We start from the raw sequence: 15,209 nt of genomic DNA, 5'->3' as shown, positions 1-15,209 counted from the left end.
AGTGCCAGTCTAAACGTATCTTCCTGATCCATTCACGTACCAACAGCGGTGGACCACCATCTTGCTGAACGTATAAATACAACTTCTGTATTTCCTTGCCGTTGTATACAACAGGCACACTTATTTTCCCTCTGGGGTATACTTTCTGCCCCGTATATGTCTTCAAGAAAATGGATGTGTCTTTCAAAGTTATATGCAGAAATAGCCGCTCGTAATCCCGTCAACTTTTGACGGTCAGAGCTGATCCTATATCTAGCTCCATTTTACCTGGGGACCCCGCTATCGTGAGGGTAACACAAATGGTCTGGTAATCTTCTTTGGCAATTACATTATATAATTTGAGACAGCTTCGTCTCTTGTTTCCGGAGTCGCTATCACTCTTCTGGTCTTCGGATCTACTGTCCATCATTATTTGTACCTTTCTGTACTTTTCCTTATTGATTTTTTTTCTGTCAGTGAATTTTTTGTTTCCAGATCGGCATACACGTGCAATGTTTCCCATCTTTCCGCAATGCCTGCATGCTTTGTCCTTGAACCAGCAGCCCCTCTGGTCATGGGTGGATCTGCCGCAGCGATAACATCTCTCGAAATCCTGTGTCATTTCATGGGTGCCAAAGTCCTGTGGCTTTTGCTGTATCTCTGCAGCTCCTCTTGCTGCTGCTTCGTATGATACAGCCACACTGAAAGCCTTGTCCAGTGTCAATTCTTTCTCAGAAAGTAGCCTTTTTTGTGTTCCTTCACTTAGGAGACCGCAGGCGAATTTGACTCGTAGAGAATCTGCCAGTCCTGCCCCGAATTGGCAGTGCTTTGACAGCTTTCTTAATTCGGTGAGGTAATCAGCGTTACTTTCATTCTTGTGCTGATTCCTCCTGAGGAATTTGAATCGTTCCGCTATCAGCAGCGTTGTTGGGTTTAAGTGCTCCTGTAGGGTATCAACAATCTCCTTAAAATTCTTGTCCATCGGTTTGGCTGGAGTGATTAAGTTTTGTAACAGCCCGTATGTCCTTGCGCCCATCAGATTTAGAAGTACCAATGTGTTTTTATCATCCTCTACTTCATTCGCTGTGCAATATATCTCCACTCTTTCCACATATGTGGTCAAATCCTCTATATCACTATCGAAAGCAGTAATATTGCCAGTCTTAGGAATCCTGAAAAAAAATGGCGCCTCCACGCTTTCCTTTCTTCCCTGCCGAGAAAAAATGGCGCCTCCCGCGCTTTCCCGCCGCTGCTGACAACGCTGTTCTCCGCGGTTTTTATTTACACAGATAACTTTAATAGTTGGAGACTCGTTCCCGCCGGACTCTCTGGGAGTTTTCCCTCCCTCTGCTTGGTCCGAACGCCGACCTGCTTTGCAGCACCGGCCGTCTCCCGAGTGCTCCACCCTCTGTCTCTGTTTGCCTCCGCCTTCCGACTCGCTGCTTGGCCCTGCTGCAGAGCCACCCGATCGAGCCCCAGCCCCGCCGCCCAGGAAGGATTAGTGCAGTACCTGCCACCAGCCCGGCTAGCTGGTGATACCACAAGTTTTTTTTTTTTCTTTGACCTTCGTCTGAGGAATCGATCTCCTTGAGGTGCTGCCGAATTGCAGCTACGTCCGTTTCCAATTCGTCGCCACTGTTGTATCCGTGTGTTAATGGAGACACGGAATGCAGGAGTTGGTTTACAGGTGTTTATTGAACAAAGTCTGGAGGCGAACTAAAAGATACAAGACACTATACAGGCTTATATAGCCCGAGTGGCCACTACCGGTATTACAGTACACAGGGGCTCTTAAAGGTAAATACACCACAACACTGGCATCAGTACTGGGACAGGAGAGAGCTATTCCATTGGGACGGACTTCACTTGGCCAGTGCTGGGACTAGAGTCCTAGCGATTCGAATAACTAGGGCTGTAGAGAGGGCTTTAAACTAATTAGTGGGGGAGAGGTATTAAGAGAGCGAAAATTTAAAATGACAGTAGAGAAGGCAATAGAGCAAGGTAGCAGTGGGGAAATTAAAATCTAGAGTGTGTCAGGAAGGGACAGAATGTATAATGATAAAGGTAAAGTAGTAAAAGGGGTAAAAGCAGGAATAAATTGTCAGAAAACATATTTGAAAGTTCTTTATCTGAATGCATGCAGCATTCGTAACAAAATTGACGAGTTGACGGTGCAAATAACTACACATGGGTATGATCTGGTGGGCATTACGGAAACATGGCTGCAAGATAATCATGACTGGGAACTAAACATACAAGGGTATTTGAAAATTAGGAAGGACAGACAGGAAGGAAAGGGAGGTGGGGTTGCTATGTTAATCAAGGATGGAATCACTGCAATAGTCAGAAATGTTATTGGGTCAAAGGATCAGGATAGTGAAACAGTTTGGGTGGAGATAAGGAATAATAAGGGGAAAAAGTCACTAGTGGGCGTAGTCTATAGGCCTCCTAACAGTTGCAACTCTGTTGGTCGGAATATAAATCAGGAAATAGTTGGGGCTTGTAATAAGGGAACAGCTGTAATCATGGGGGATTTTAACTTTCATATTGACTGGACTAATCAAATTGGGCATGGCAGCCTTGAGGAAGAGTTCATAGAGTGTATTAGGGACGGGTTCCTTGAGCAGTATGTAACTGAACCAACCAGGGGGCAGGCAATCTTAGATCTGGTCCTGTGTAATGAAACAGGATTAATAAAAAATGTCCTAGTAAAGGATCCCCTTGGAATGAGTGACCATAATATGTTTGAATTCCAAACTCAGTTTGAGCTTGAGAGAGTTGGATCTCAAACCAGCGTACTGAGCTTAAATAAAGGAGACTATGAAGGTATGAGAGTAGAATTGACTAAAGTGGACTGGGAAAACAGATTCAAGTGTAAGACGGTACAAGAGCAGTGGTCTACATTCAAGGAGATATTTCACATCTTTCAAGATAAATATATTCCACTGAGGAAAAAGGGGAGTAAAAGAAAAGACAGCCATCCGTGGCTTAGTAAAGTAATAAAGGATAGTATCCGACTGAAAACAAGGGCATATAAATTAGCCAAATCTAGTGGGAGGATAGAAGATTGGGAAGCATTTAAAAGCCAGCAAACAATAACTAAAAGATTAATTAAGAAAGGGAAGATAGTTTATGAAAGTAAACTAGCAAAAAATATGAAAACAGATAGCAAGAGTTTCTACAGCTATATAAAAATAAAAAAGGGTGGCTAAAGTGAACGTTGGTCCCTTAGAGGATGGGACCAGGAAACTAATGGTGGGGAACATGGAGAGGGCAAAGACGCTGAACAAATATTTTGTATCATTCTTTACAGTAGAGGACACTAAAAATATCCCAACACTGGATAAACAGGGGGCAATGGGGGGGGGGGAGGAGTTAAAGATGATTAAAATCACTAAGGAGATGGTACTCAGTAAAATAATGGGACTTAAGGCGGATAAATCCCGCGGACCTGAAGGCCTACATCCTAGGGTCTTGAGAGAAGTGGCGGTAGGGATTGTGGATGCATTGGTGATTATTTTCCAGAACTCCCTGGACTCAGGAAAGGTCCCGGCAGATTGGAAAACTGCTAATGTAACACCCTTATTTAAGAAGGGAAGTAGACAAAAAGCTGGAAGCTATAGACCAGTTAGCCTAACATCTGTGGTTGGCAAAATGTTGGAGTCCATTATTAAGGAAACAGTAACAGAGCATTTGGATAAACATAATTTAATAGGACAGAGTCAGCATGGTTTTACGAAGGGGAAGTCATGTTTGACAAATTTGCTCGAATTCTTTGAGGATGTAACATACAGGGTGGATTAAGGGGAACCAGTGGATGTAGTGTATTTGGACTTCCAAAAGGCATTTGACAAGGTTCCACACAAAAGATTACTGATCAAGATAAGAAATCACAGGATTGAGGGTAATATACTGGCATGGGTGGAAGATTGGCTATCTAACAGAAAACAGAGAGTTGGGATAAATGGTTCATTCTCGGGCTGGCAATCAGTAACTAGTGGTGTTCTGCAGTGCTCAGTGCTGGGACCCCAACTTTTTACAATCTATATTAACGATTTGGATGAAGGGACCTAGTGCAACATATCCAAGTTTGCCGACGATACAATGATGGGAGGGAAAGCAATGAGTGAGGATGACATAAAAAACCGGCACAAGGACATAGACAGATGCAATATAATGTTGGAAAGTGTGAGGTTATGCACTTTGGCAGAAAAAAATCAAAGAGCATGTTATTATCTAAATGGAGAGGAACTGGAAAGTGCTACAGTACAAAGGGAGCTGGGGGTCCTGGTGCATGAAACACAAAACGTTTGTATGCAGGTGCAGCAGGTGATCAGGAAGGCCAATGGAATCTTGGCATTTATTGCAAGGGGGATGGAGTATAAAAACAGGGAAGTCTTGCTGCAGTTATACAGGGTATTGGTGAGGCCACACCTGGAATACTGCGTACAGTTTTGGTTTCCATATTTAAGAAAAGATATACTTGCTCTCGAGGCGGTTCAGAGAAGGTTCACTCGGCTGATTCCGGAGATGAGGGGGTTGACGTATGAGGAAAGGTTGAGTAGGTTGGGCCTCTACTCATTGGAGTTCAGAAGAATGAGAGGCGATCTTATCGAAACATATAAGATTGTGAGGGGGCTTGATCGGGTGGATGCGGTGAGGATGTTTCCACTGATGGGTGAAACTAGAACGAGGGGGCATAATCTAAGAATAAGGGGCTGCCCTTTCAAAACTGAGATGAGGAGGAACTTCTTCACTCAGAGTAAATCTATGGAGTTTGCTACCCCAGAGAGCTGTGGAAGCTGCAACATTAAATTAATTAAAAATGGAGATAGTTTCCTAGCTGATATGGGAATTAGGGGTTACGGGGAGAGGGCAGGGAAGTGGACGTGAGTCCAGATTCGGATCAGCCATGAGCCTATTGAATGGCGGAGCAGGCCCGAGGGGCCGTATGGCCTACTCCTGATCCTACTTCTTATGTTCTTAAGTTCTTATTCCATTAGACTTTTACTTATTTTTGGTACCCATCAACTAGCTTCTAGTGATTTCTGTACTTGGACCCCTAGTTCTCTCTCTTCATCTAACCATTTAGAACATTCTCTGATCATTCCTTTTTAGTTCCAACGTGAATGACGTCACACATTCCCACACTGATCTCCATCTGCCACGGAAGTGCCCAGAGAGTGCAAAGCAAGGAGGTTATGCTGACACCATTCAGGATAAAGCAGCCCGCTTGATTGGCACTCCATCCGCCACCTTCAACATTCACTCCCTCCACCACTGGCGCACTGTGGCTGCAGTGTGTACCATCTACAAGGTGCACTGCAGCAACTCGCCAAAGCTCCTTCAACAGCACCTTCCAAACCCGCGACCTCTACCACTTAGAAGGACAAGGGCAGCAGACGCATGGGAACATCACCATCTACAAGTTCCCCTCCAAGCCACACACCATCCTGACTTGGACCTGTATCGCCGTTCCTTCACTGTCGCTGGGCCAAAATCCTGGAACTCCCTTCCTAACAGCATTGTGGGTGTACCTACACCATATGGACTGCAGCGGTTCAAGAAGGCGGCTCACCACCATCTTCTCAAGGGCAATTAGGGATGGGCACTAAATGCAGGCCTAGCCAGCCAGCGACGCCCACATCCCATCAATGAATGCAAAAAATAAATAAATAAATAAATAAACTTTTACCAAACACTAGCTAGGCCTCGGCTGGAGTATAGTGTCCAGTTCTGGACACCACACTTTAGTAAGGCTGTCGGAGCCTTGCAGAGGACTCAGAGGAGATTTACTAGAATGGGAACAGAAATGAGGGACTTCAGTTACATGAAGATACCAGACAAGATGGAATTGTCCTCCTTAAATCAGTGAAGGTTAAGTCGAGATTTAATGGAGGCGATAAAATCTGAAACGTTTCGCTTTTTTCATAGAATAAATAAGGAGAACCTGTATTTACTGACAGAATGGTCGGTTTAAAGAAGACACAGATTTAATGCAATTGACAAAAGAGCCAGAGGTGAGATGAGGAGAGATTTTTAGGCGTCGAGTTATTATGTTCCTGGAATGCAATACCTGAAATAATGGTAGAAGAAAATGCAATAGTAACTTTTAAAATGGAATTGGATAAATAATAAAAGTAGAGAAAGTTGTAGGGCTCAGGGGAGAGAACAGTGGAGTGGGACTGATTGGATTGGTCTTTTAATGTTCTGGCAGGATCGGTGGGCCGTCTGAGCTGAAGGATTCTATGCTTCATCACATCGACCTCTGACTCTTTGTTCGTAAGTTTGTTTTACCTGATAAATGTGCTTGAATTCTATTTACAGCAGCAGAATTTTAGCTTGTGAAATTGCATTTGGAAGTTTTATTCTGTTAAATCGCACAACTCCCAGTAAATTAATTTCTGGAAATACATCCGCTGTTACCTGTCCACTATTGCGATGTTAATTTGTCTCTATCTTTGAAATACTGGACAAATAAACGGGGATTTCGCTATTTTAGAATACAATAGAGTTAAACAGCACAGAAAGAGGCCCTTCGGCCCATCGTGTCCGCGCCGGCCATCAAGCCCTGTCTAATCTAATCCAATTTTCCAGCATTTGGTCCGTAGCCTTGTATGCTATGGCGTTTCAAGTGCTCATCCAAATGCTTCTTGAATGTTGTGAGGGTTCCTGCCTCTACCATCCTTTCAGGCAGTGAGTTCCAGATCCCAACCACCCTCTGGGTGAATCTTTTTTTGATCAAATCCCGTCTGAACCTTCTGCCCTTACCTTGAATCTATGCCCCCCTTGTTATTGACCCCTCTACTAAGGGGAAAAATTCATTTCTATCTACCCTAACTATGCCCCTCATAATTTTGTACACCTCAATCAGGTCCCCCCTCAGCCTTCTCTGCTCCAAGGAAAACAAACCCAGCCTGTCCAGTCTTTCTTCATAGCTGAAGCACTCCAGCCCAGGTAACATCCTGGTGAATCTCCTCTGCACCCTCTCCAAAGCAATCACATCCTTCCTATAGTGTGTCGACCAGAACTGCACACAGTATTCCAGCTGTGGCCTAACTAGCGTTTTGTACAGCTCCGTCATTACCTCCCTGCTGTTATATTTTATGCCTCGGCTAATGAAGGCAAGTATCCCACATGCCTTTTTAACCAACTTATCCAGCTGTTCTGCTGCCTTCAGGGATCTATGTACATGCACACCAAGGTCCCTCTGATCCCGTCTTTCCTATGGTTTTACCATTCATTGTGTATTCCCTTGCCTTGTTAGTCCTCCCAAAATGCATCACCTCACACTTTTCAGGGTTATATTCCATTTGCCACTGTTCAGCCCTTCTGACCAACCCGTTTATATCGTCCTGCAGACTGAGGCTACCCTCCTCGCTATTTACCACCCCACCAATTTTCGTGTCATCTGTGAACTTACTGATCATACCTTTCACATTCACATCCAAATCATTAATATAGACCACAAACAGCAAGGGACGCAGCACCGATCCCTGCGGTACCCCACTGGACACAGGCTTCCAGTCACAAAAACAACCTTCGACCATCACCGTCTGCCTTCTGCCACTCAGCCAGTTTTGGATCCAATGTGCCAAGACACCCGGGATCCCATGGGCTCTTACCTTCTTGACCAGTCTCCTATGCGGGACTTTATTTAAAGCCTTACTGAAATCCATGTATACAACATCCACTGCACTACCCTCATCCACACACCTAGTCACCCCCTCGAAAAATTCAATCAAATTGGTCAGACATAATCTTCCCTGGAAAAGCCATGCTGGCTTTCCCTAATTAATCCTTACCTCTCCAAGTGGAGACCAATTCTCTCCCTCAGAACTTTTTCCAATAATTTCCCTACCACTGATGTTAGGCTCACTGGCCAGCAATTCCCTGGTTTATCCCTACTACCCTTCTTGAATAATGGTACCACGTTAGCTGTTCTCCAGTCCTCTGGCAATAATTTTACTCAGTCTGTTTCAGGTCCTCACCTTGTGCTGCAGCTTCCGATTCTGATTCCAGAGAGTCTGGGTAATTAGCATGGTGAAATCTGCAGGTTAATGAACACACCCTGAGTAAAGAACAGTTATACCTCACTGTTATAAAGCCGACCTTCAGCCTGATCAATACAATCCCTCCCCGCCCTGTGCTCTGGTGCAGGACTCGATCTGAATCACACACGGTCGCATACAGTTTGAATTGTTCTGATAAATTGCTGACCTGTTAATCAAAGTCATTAATCCTCTGTATGGTAACCATGACTACATTTCCCCAAAGCTCTTCCATCTGCGGTTCAGAAGAACCGACAGCGAAACCGTGTCCTGGAGCGTGAAGCAGTTTCAGAACTTCAACTAGATTTCATTGCTCACCATAAAACCAGTTTATTATCGGACTAGAAAAGGGGCAAAGCTACCAAGGGACAAAGATCGCTGATTATAATCTCCAAGAAATTGCCTCTAGTTAATGAGTAACGGTCTGGGCCTTTGATTTGGATATATTTCTTAAGGCTAAAGGGATCAATGGATACGGGGAGAAGGCAGGGACAGGGTACTGAATTTGGATGAGCAGCCATGAGCACATTCAATGGCAGAGCAGGCTCCAGGGGCCGAATAGCCTACTCCTGCCCCTATCTTCTATGTTTCTATGTTTCTAATCCATTATTACTTTCCCCACCTGCTGCAATCCTCATGTTACCCTTGCCCTTCATCCTCTCCTGCTCCGTGCCCGATCATTCCCACATCGATTAACCCTCAAGCTCTGTGTGTGCTCCGCCCCCTACTTTACTTTCCAATTACCCCAAGTCTGATTAGCTCCCCCCCTCCTGCTGCATGTCTGATTTCCCCATCCACCTCACCGGATACATCAAAGCTGGTCAATGTGCTACAGCGTCACACTAATATACACATAATTCCCAAACCCACCCCATGCTATCTTCACCGTATGTTGTTACAAACTCGAGAAATCTTAAAATGGGATCGTAGACATTTGCGGCACTGATGGACCCATCGTGTCTGTACCGGCTGAAAAAGAGTTATCGAGCTTAATCCCACTTTCCAGCTCTGTCCAGAAATGGTACCGACAACAATGCACCAGCATTACCCAGCTGGATAATGTTTTCTTTAATATTCTTGTTTATTTGACCACACATCTCCCTGTTAAAATTTCCACTTGTGGTACTTTGTCTATTTTGTAGTTTCACTAGGTCAGGGTCTCATTCTACAGTTCAGTTATACCCCCTCGTTCTTGATTCCCAGATCAGAGGAAATGGTTTCTCTCTATCTACGCTATCGAATCTTTTCAACGTTTTAAACACCTAGGTCAGATCTGCCCCTCAACATTCGATACTCAAGCGAATATATACCAGGCTTTTGTAACCCGCCAATCTGTCTCCATACCATTGAGCCCCACTCGTTCTCCTAACTCCCTAACAATTTCTAATCCAAGTCAAAAGGCTGCCTCCATTTCCATGCGCTCTGATCTTTGCCAATTATGGGTCCTTATGTGAGGTCCCTTATTGAATGCCTTCTGCAGGACCATGTAGATAACATCCATAGGTACCTTAATAGTGAGTTCTTCAAAATATTCAACGAGATTAGTTAGATATGACTGAGCTTTACTAAAGCCATGATTGCTCTCTCTGATCAGCTGATTTTACTCAAATACTCTGTCACTCTATCCTTAATGACCGATTCTAGTAGCTTCCCCTCAACCGACATTAAACTGGCATGCATGTAGTTACCTTTTTTTCTATCTCATCCATTTTAAATATTGGGGTGGCAATAGCAATTTCCAGTCTAACAGCACAATTCCCGAATCAAGAAAGCTGTGAAAGATTCTGACCAACGCTTCTGCATTTTCCACCCCCACTCTTTAATAACCATTGGTTGAAATCATCAGCTCCCAGTGATTTATCTATCTTAAGCCCCATTATTTTTTCCTTTAGCATTTTTACTGTTATATATGCAGTAATTTCCTCTCATTGATTTAATGTTATTTTCCATTCTATCAATGTTATTTGTCCTTTTCATCTACTGTGGAAACCGGTGTAAATGATTAGTTACTAGCTGAAGTGCCCGGCGGTGCCGAGGCTTTTTCAAGGGCATGTTGTTGTTGGAAGAGAGAGAGAGAGAGCGCGACTGGGGGGGGGGGGCGGAGGGAGAGAGAGAGAGAGAGAGAGAGCGCAACTGGGGGGGGTAGAGAGAGAGCGACTGGGGGGTAGAGAGAGAGCGACTGGGGGGGGGAAGAGAGAGAGAGAGACTGGGGGGAAGAGAGGGCGGGGGAGGGGGAGGGGAAGGGCGGGGGGGGAGGGGAAGGGCGGGGGGGGAGGGGAAGGGAGGAAGGGCGGGCGGGAGGGGGGGAAGGGAAGGGGGGATGGGAGGAGGGGGGAAGGGAGGGCGGGGGTGAAGGTGGGGGGAAGGGCGGGCGGGGGGGAGGGGAAGGGAGGGGGGGAAAGGAGGGGGGCGGGGGGGAAAGGGAGGGGAGGGGAAGGGGGGGAGGGGGAACGGCGGGGGGGGAAAGGAGGGGGGAGGGGAAGGGCGGGGGGGGAAAGGAGGGAAGGAGGGGGGAAGGGGGAGGGGGGGAAGGGAGGGCGGGGGGGAAGGTGGGGGGGAAGGGCGGGCGGGGGAGAGGGGAAGTGCGGGCGGGCAGGGGGAAGGGCGGGGGGGGAAGGAGGAGGGGAGGTGGGGAGGGCGGGGAAGGGAGGGTGACCGCCCCGCTCCAGCGGCCCGCACTCCCGTTGCCGGGGTAACCCGATCCGCACTCTCGAGAGCCCCGCCCCCCCCCCGCCCGAGCCGAGCGCGGAACAGAGTCTCACCTGCTCCTGCTGCGCGCGCACCCTGACCCTCGTGGCTGACGCCGTTGCCCCGGGTAACGTGACACGGGGGGGGTGAGGTGCTTAGCAGCAGCCCAGTTACCTAGCTCGGGCCTGGCTGGGCAAGAAAGGCCCAGGCTTTCAGGCCTAAGAAAAAAACGGGCAAAGGTAGGAAAAAGAATGTTCAGGTTAGATAAAATATTTACAAATGAGTGATTTATTTTAAAAGAATTTAATAAATTGAATTTTATTTTGCTGGAAATGTATATTTGAAAAGAAAGATGCAGAAAGCAGGAAAAAGAATGGAAGCAAGATGGCGGCTACTCGGTTCAGAACGATAAGGCCCACCCACACACGCACCGATTGGTCGACCGTCAGGTGACCAAAGCATCGGATTGGTCAATCGTTCCGTCACTCGACCATAGGAGGGCCCGGCCGCACGCACGCGGCAGCAAGCCGCCGTACGATTGGTCAACCTCGAGGTCACTCTGTCACTAATGAGCGGATAATGAGATGCTAATGAGCGGAATGTTGAAGGTTTTTCGGATACCGCGGGCGCGATTTTAGCTCGGCCGAAACGTAAATACGCTTAAAACCATCTCGGAAGCGTAAGCTTTCTTTGGAGGTAACGCGCGCATAGGAACGCCCTGTAACTTTTGAGCGCATAGCCCCCAGACGCACACGCGATGACAGACAGATAGACAGATCGACCGATTTATATATATAGACTAGCTGAAGTGCCCGGCGGTGCCGAGGCTTTTTCGAGGGCATGTTGTTGTTGGAAGAGAGAGAGAGAGAGAGCGCAACTGGGGGGGGGGGGGGAGGGAGAGGGGAGAGAGAGAGAGAGAGAGAGCGAGAGAGCGCGCGACTGGGGGGGAAGAGAGAGAGCGACTGGGGGGTAGAGAGAAAGCGACTGGGGGGGAAGAGAGAGAGAGACTGGTGGGAAGAGAGAGCGGGGGGAAGAGAGGGCGGGGGGAAGAGAGGGCAGGGGGAAGGGGGGGAAGGGAGGGTGGGGGGGAGGGAAGGGAGGGGGAGGGAAGTGAGGGGGGAGGGAAGGGCGGGGGGAGAAGGGGGGGAAGGGAGGGGGAAGGGAGGGTGGGGGGGGAGGGGGAGGGGGGAAAGGGAAGGGCGGGGGGAGAAGGGCGGGCGGGGAGGGGGGGGAAGGGAGAGGGGTGGAGGGGAGGGGGGGAAGGGAGGGGGGGAAGGGAGGGGGGGAAGGGAGGGGGGGAAGGGAGGGGGGAAGGGAGGGGAGGAAGGGAGGGGAGGAAGGGAGGGGAGGAAGGGAGGGGAGGAGAGGGGGAGGGGGGAGGAAGGGAGGGGGAGGGGGAGGAGGGGAGAGGAGGGGAGGGGGAGGAGGGGAGGGGGGAAGGGAGGGCTTGAGGCTGAGAGACGGCCACGGCCACGCCCGTTTGCCGGGGTAACCCTGCCGCGCCGCCCCGCACTCCTGAGAGCCCCGCTCTCGAAGCCGCAGCCACTCCGCCCCGCACTCCCGAGAGCCCCGCTCCAGCGGCCTGCACTCCCGTTGCCGGGGTAACCCTATCCGCACTCTCGAGAGCCCCGCCCCCCCCGCCCGAGCCGAGCGCGGAACAGAGTCTCACCTGCTCCTGCTGCGCGTGCACCCTGACCCTCGTGGCTGACGCCGTTGCCCCGGGTAACGTGACATGGGGTGGGGGGGTGAGGAGCTTAGCAGCAGCCCAGTTACCTAGCTCGGGCCTGGCTGGGCAAGAAAGGCCCAGGCTTTCAGGCCTAAGAAAAAAACGGGCAAAGGTAGGAAAAAGAATGTTCAGGTTAGATAAAATATTTACAAATGAGTGATTTATTTTAAAAGAATTTAATAAATTGAATTTTATTTTGCTGGAAATGTATATTTGAAAAGAAAGACGCAGAAAGCAGGAAAAAGAATGGAAGCAAGATGGCGGCTACTCACCTCGGTTCAGAACGATAAGGCCCGCCCACACACGCACCGATTGGTCGACCGTCAGGTGACCAAAGCATCGGATTGGTCAATCGTTCCGTCACTCGACCGTAGGAGGGCCCGGCCGCACGCGGCAGCAAGCCGCCGTACGATTGGTCAACCTCGAGGTCACTCTGTCGCTAATGAGCGGATAATGAGATGCTAATGAGCGGAATGTTGAAGGGTTTTTGGATACCGCGGGCGCGATTTTAGCCCGGCCGAAACGTAAATACGCTTAAAACGGTCTCGGAAGCGTAAGCTTTCTTTGGAGGTAACGCGCGCGTAGGTACGCCCTGTAACTTTTGAGCGCATAGCCCCCAGACGCACACAGAATGAGAGAATGACCGAGATATATATATATATATATATATATAAAAAACTGCTGTGACCTGGTTAACTATTACCGTTTCATCTGTGTTTCTCTTTTGTGGGCCACATCTCCCTCAGACACCCTCTTAATCTTAGTAAAAATGTCTATGAATATAATATCAGCTTTTATATTACTTGCAAGTGTTTGTTCTATTTCCCTTTTTCAGATCTTAATATTTTCTTTATGTCCTTTGCTGTTTTCTATATGTCTCCCAGTCCTCTGGATTACTGCTTTTCTTGATATTAGTGACAGTCACTTCATTTCGATTTATTCTGCTTCTTCCATCATATGCTGACCATGGTTGTTTGTCTGTACAACTGCAATTCTTGCTCTTTAGAGATGTGTATTGGATGACCAGCAAGGTCCTACCCACAAAATGAAGAACAGATAGAATCCAACCAATTAACGCCCTACCAGCCACCTCACAATGATCAGCAAAGTGAGGAATGAACTCATCAATCGCACCCTCAAACAACATTCTCTCATCAATAACCTGCTCAGGGACACTCAGTTCGGGTGGTCCCTGAAATCCTCGGATCCGGACATGGTCGCAGATACAAGAGTTAAATACCAAAGCAGAGGTGACCGTTAATCCCCTCGACAGCAAGACAATATTTGACTCGGTTTGGCACCAAGAGCCCCAGCATCCTGAGGTCAATGCGGGTCAAAGGTGGATCTCCCGTGGCTGGAAACTTTGGATTTCGGTGATGGTTATGCTAACTGTGTTATGTTGAAGAGTCTCGATCTAAGTTTTTGCTCATATCCGTGTCATAAATGGGAAATATACGTTTAAATACTGTTCACAGCAACATAATTTTAGAGTGGGAGTTTCCATTTTGAGGTTTTAATCTGTTAAGTGGCGTTGCTTCCATTAAGTTAATTTCTGAAATAAACAATCCTTTCTTACCTCACTCAAAATGGACACTGCAGCATTTCAATATCATTGAAAAATCACAATAAAATCAAGGTGATGAGTCCAGTCCTGTTTATTAAAGCACTATAATTGTGCTCAGTATATTCTGGGTCCTTACCTTCTGCTGCAGCTCCTGATTCTGGTTCCAGAGAGTCCGGGTAAGTTAGCGTTGTGAGTTCTGCAGGTTACTGAACACACCCTGAGTAAAGATCAGTTCCACATCACAGTCATTAACCCGACCTTCAGCCTGATCAGTACAATCGCTCCCCGCCCTGTTCTCTGGTGCAGGGCTCGATCTGAATCACACACGGTTTTATTTGAATTGAATTAATCTGATGAAATGCTGATCTTTTAACCAAAGTCATTAATATTAATTGCGACAACAATGACTACATCTCCCCCCACCCCCAGCTCCTCCACCTGCGGGTCAGAAGACCCCGCGGAGAGACCGCGTTCTGTAGCCGGAATCACTTTCGTGTCTCAATTCGATTTGATGACTCACCATAAATCTTCACTATTATCGGAGTATAAAAGGGCAGAGATAGCCAGGGACAAAGATCACTGTTAGTTAATTGGAATCAAACATCAGAGGGAAGGGCACAGTGAGCTCTCGGAGTTAACACATTGATGTTTTGCAATTACCTTCCCTTTCGATCATGAGCTGTTTCTTTGACGTGATTCTAACTCTGTGTAAATGTATATCATTAGGATCGCGGAATTATTCACCTGGGTGTCCGGCTTTTTACAATGTTCACCTGATTTGGATTGACATGGAGTTCCCAACTCCTGTAACGTGACTAGTTACCTGTCAGTTTCCAATGATGGTCATTTATTAGCAACAAAGCAATGATTATAAAATCCGGGAGATAATCTCCAGTTAATGAGTAACAGTGTGGGCCTTGATCAGCTTTGCGGAACACCTCCGTTCAGTCCGTAAGGGTGACCCTGAGCTTCCGGTCGCCTGTCATTTCAATTCACCGCTCCATTCCCACTCGGACCTCACCGTCCTTGGCCTCTTGTACTGTTCCACGGAAGCTCAACGTAAACTCGAGGAACAGCACCTCATCTTCCGATTAGGCAGTCTGCAGCCTTCCGGTCTCAATATCGAGTTCAACAATTTCAGATCATAACCTCGTCCCCTATTTCATTTTCACATATTTTTCCACTCCTTTCCTTTCCCCCC

The 15,209-nt window shown here is 47.5% G+C and overlaps 1 protein-coding gene across 1 annotated transcript in view; it reads right to left on the bottom strand.

The window, feature by feature from the left end:
* LOC147096586 (NACHT, LRR and PYD domains-containing protein 3-like) overlaps positions 1 to 14,457 on the bottom strand; it is a 193,048-nt gene extending 178,591 nt beyond the window's left edge. Inside the window, exon 1 of the mRNA XM_085973844.1 lies at positions 14,145 to 14,457. The gene's annotated coding sequence lies outside the window, so the exon portion shown is untranslated. The remainder of the gene's footprint in view (positions 1 to 14,144) is intronic.
* Between the last annotated feature and the right edge of the window lie 752 nt (positions 14,458 to 15,209).

The sequence above is a fragment of the Somniosus microcephalus genome, unplaced genomic scaffold (assembly GCF_052327205.1).
Source record: "Somniosus microcephalus isolate GS21.2 unplaced genomic scaffold, FLI_Smic_1.0 unresolved_chr1, whole genome shotgun sequence".
In the NCBI taxonomy this organism is placed as follows: domain Eukaryota; kingdom Metazoa; phylum Chordata; class Chondrichthyes; order Squaliformes; family Somniosidae; genus Somniosus; species Somniosus microcephalus.
The sequence above is the reverse complement of the archived record's forward strand: the minus strand, read 5'-3'. Positions and strand labels throughout refer to the sequence as shown.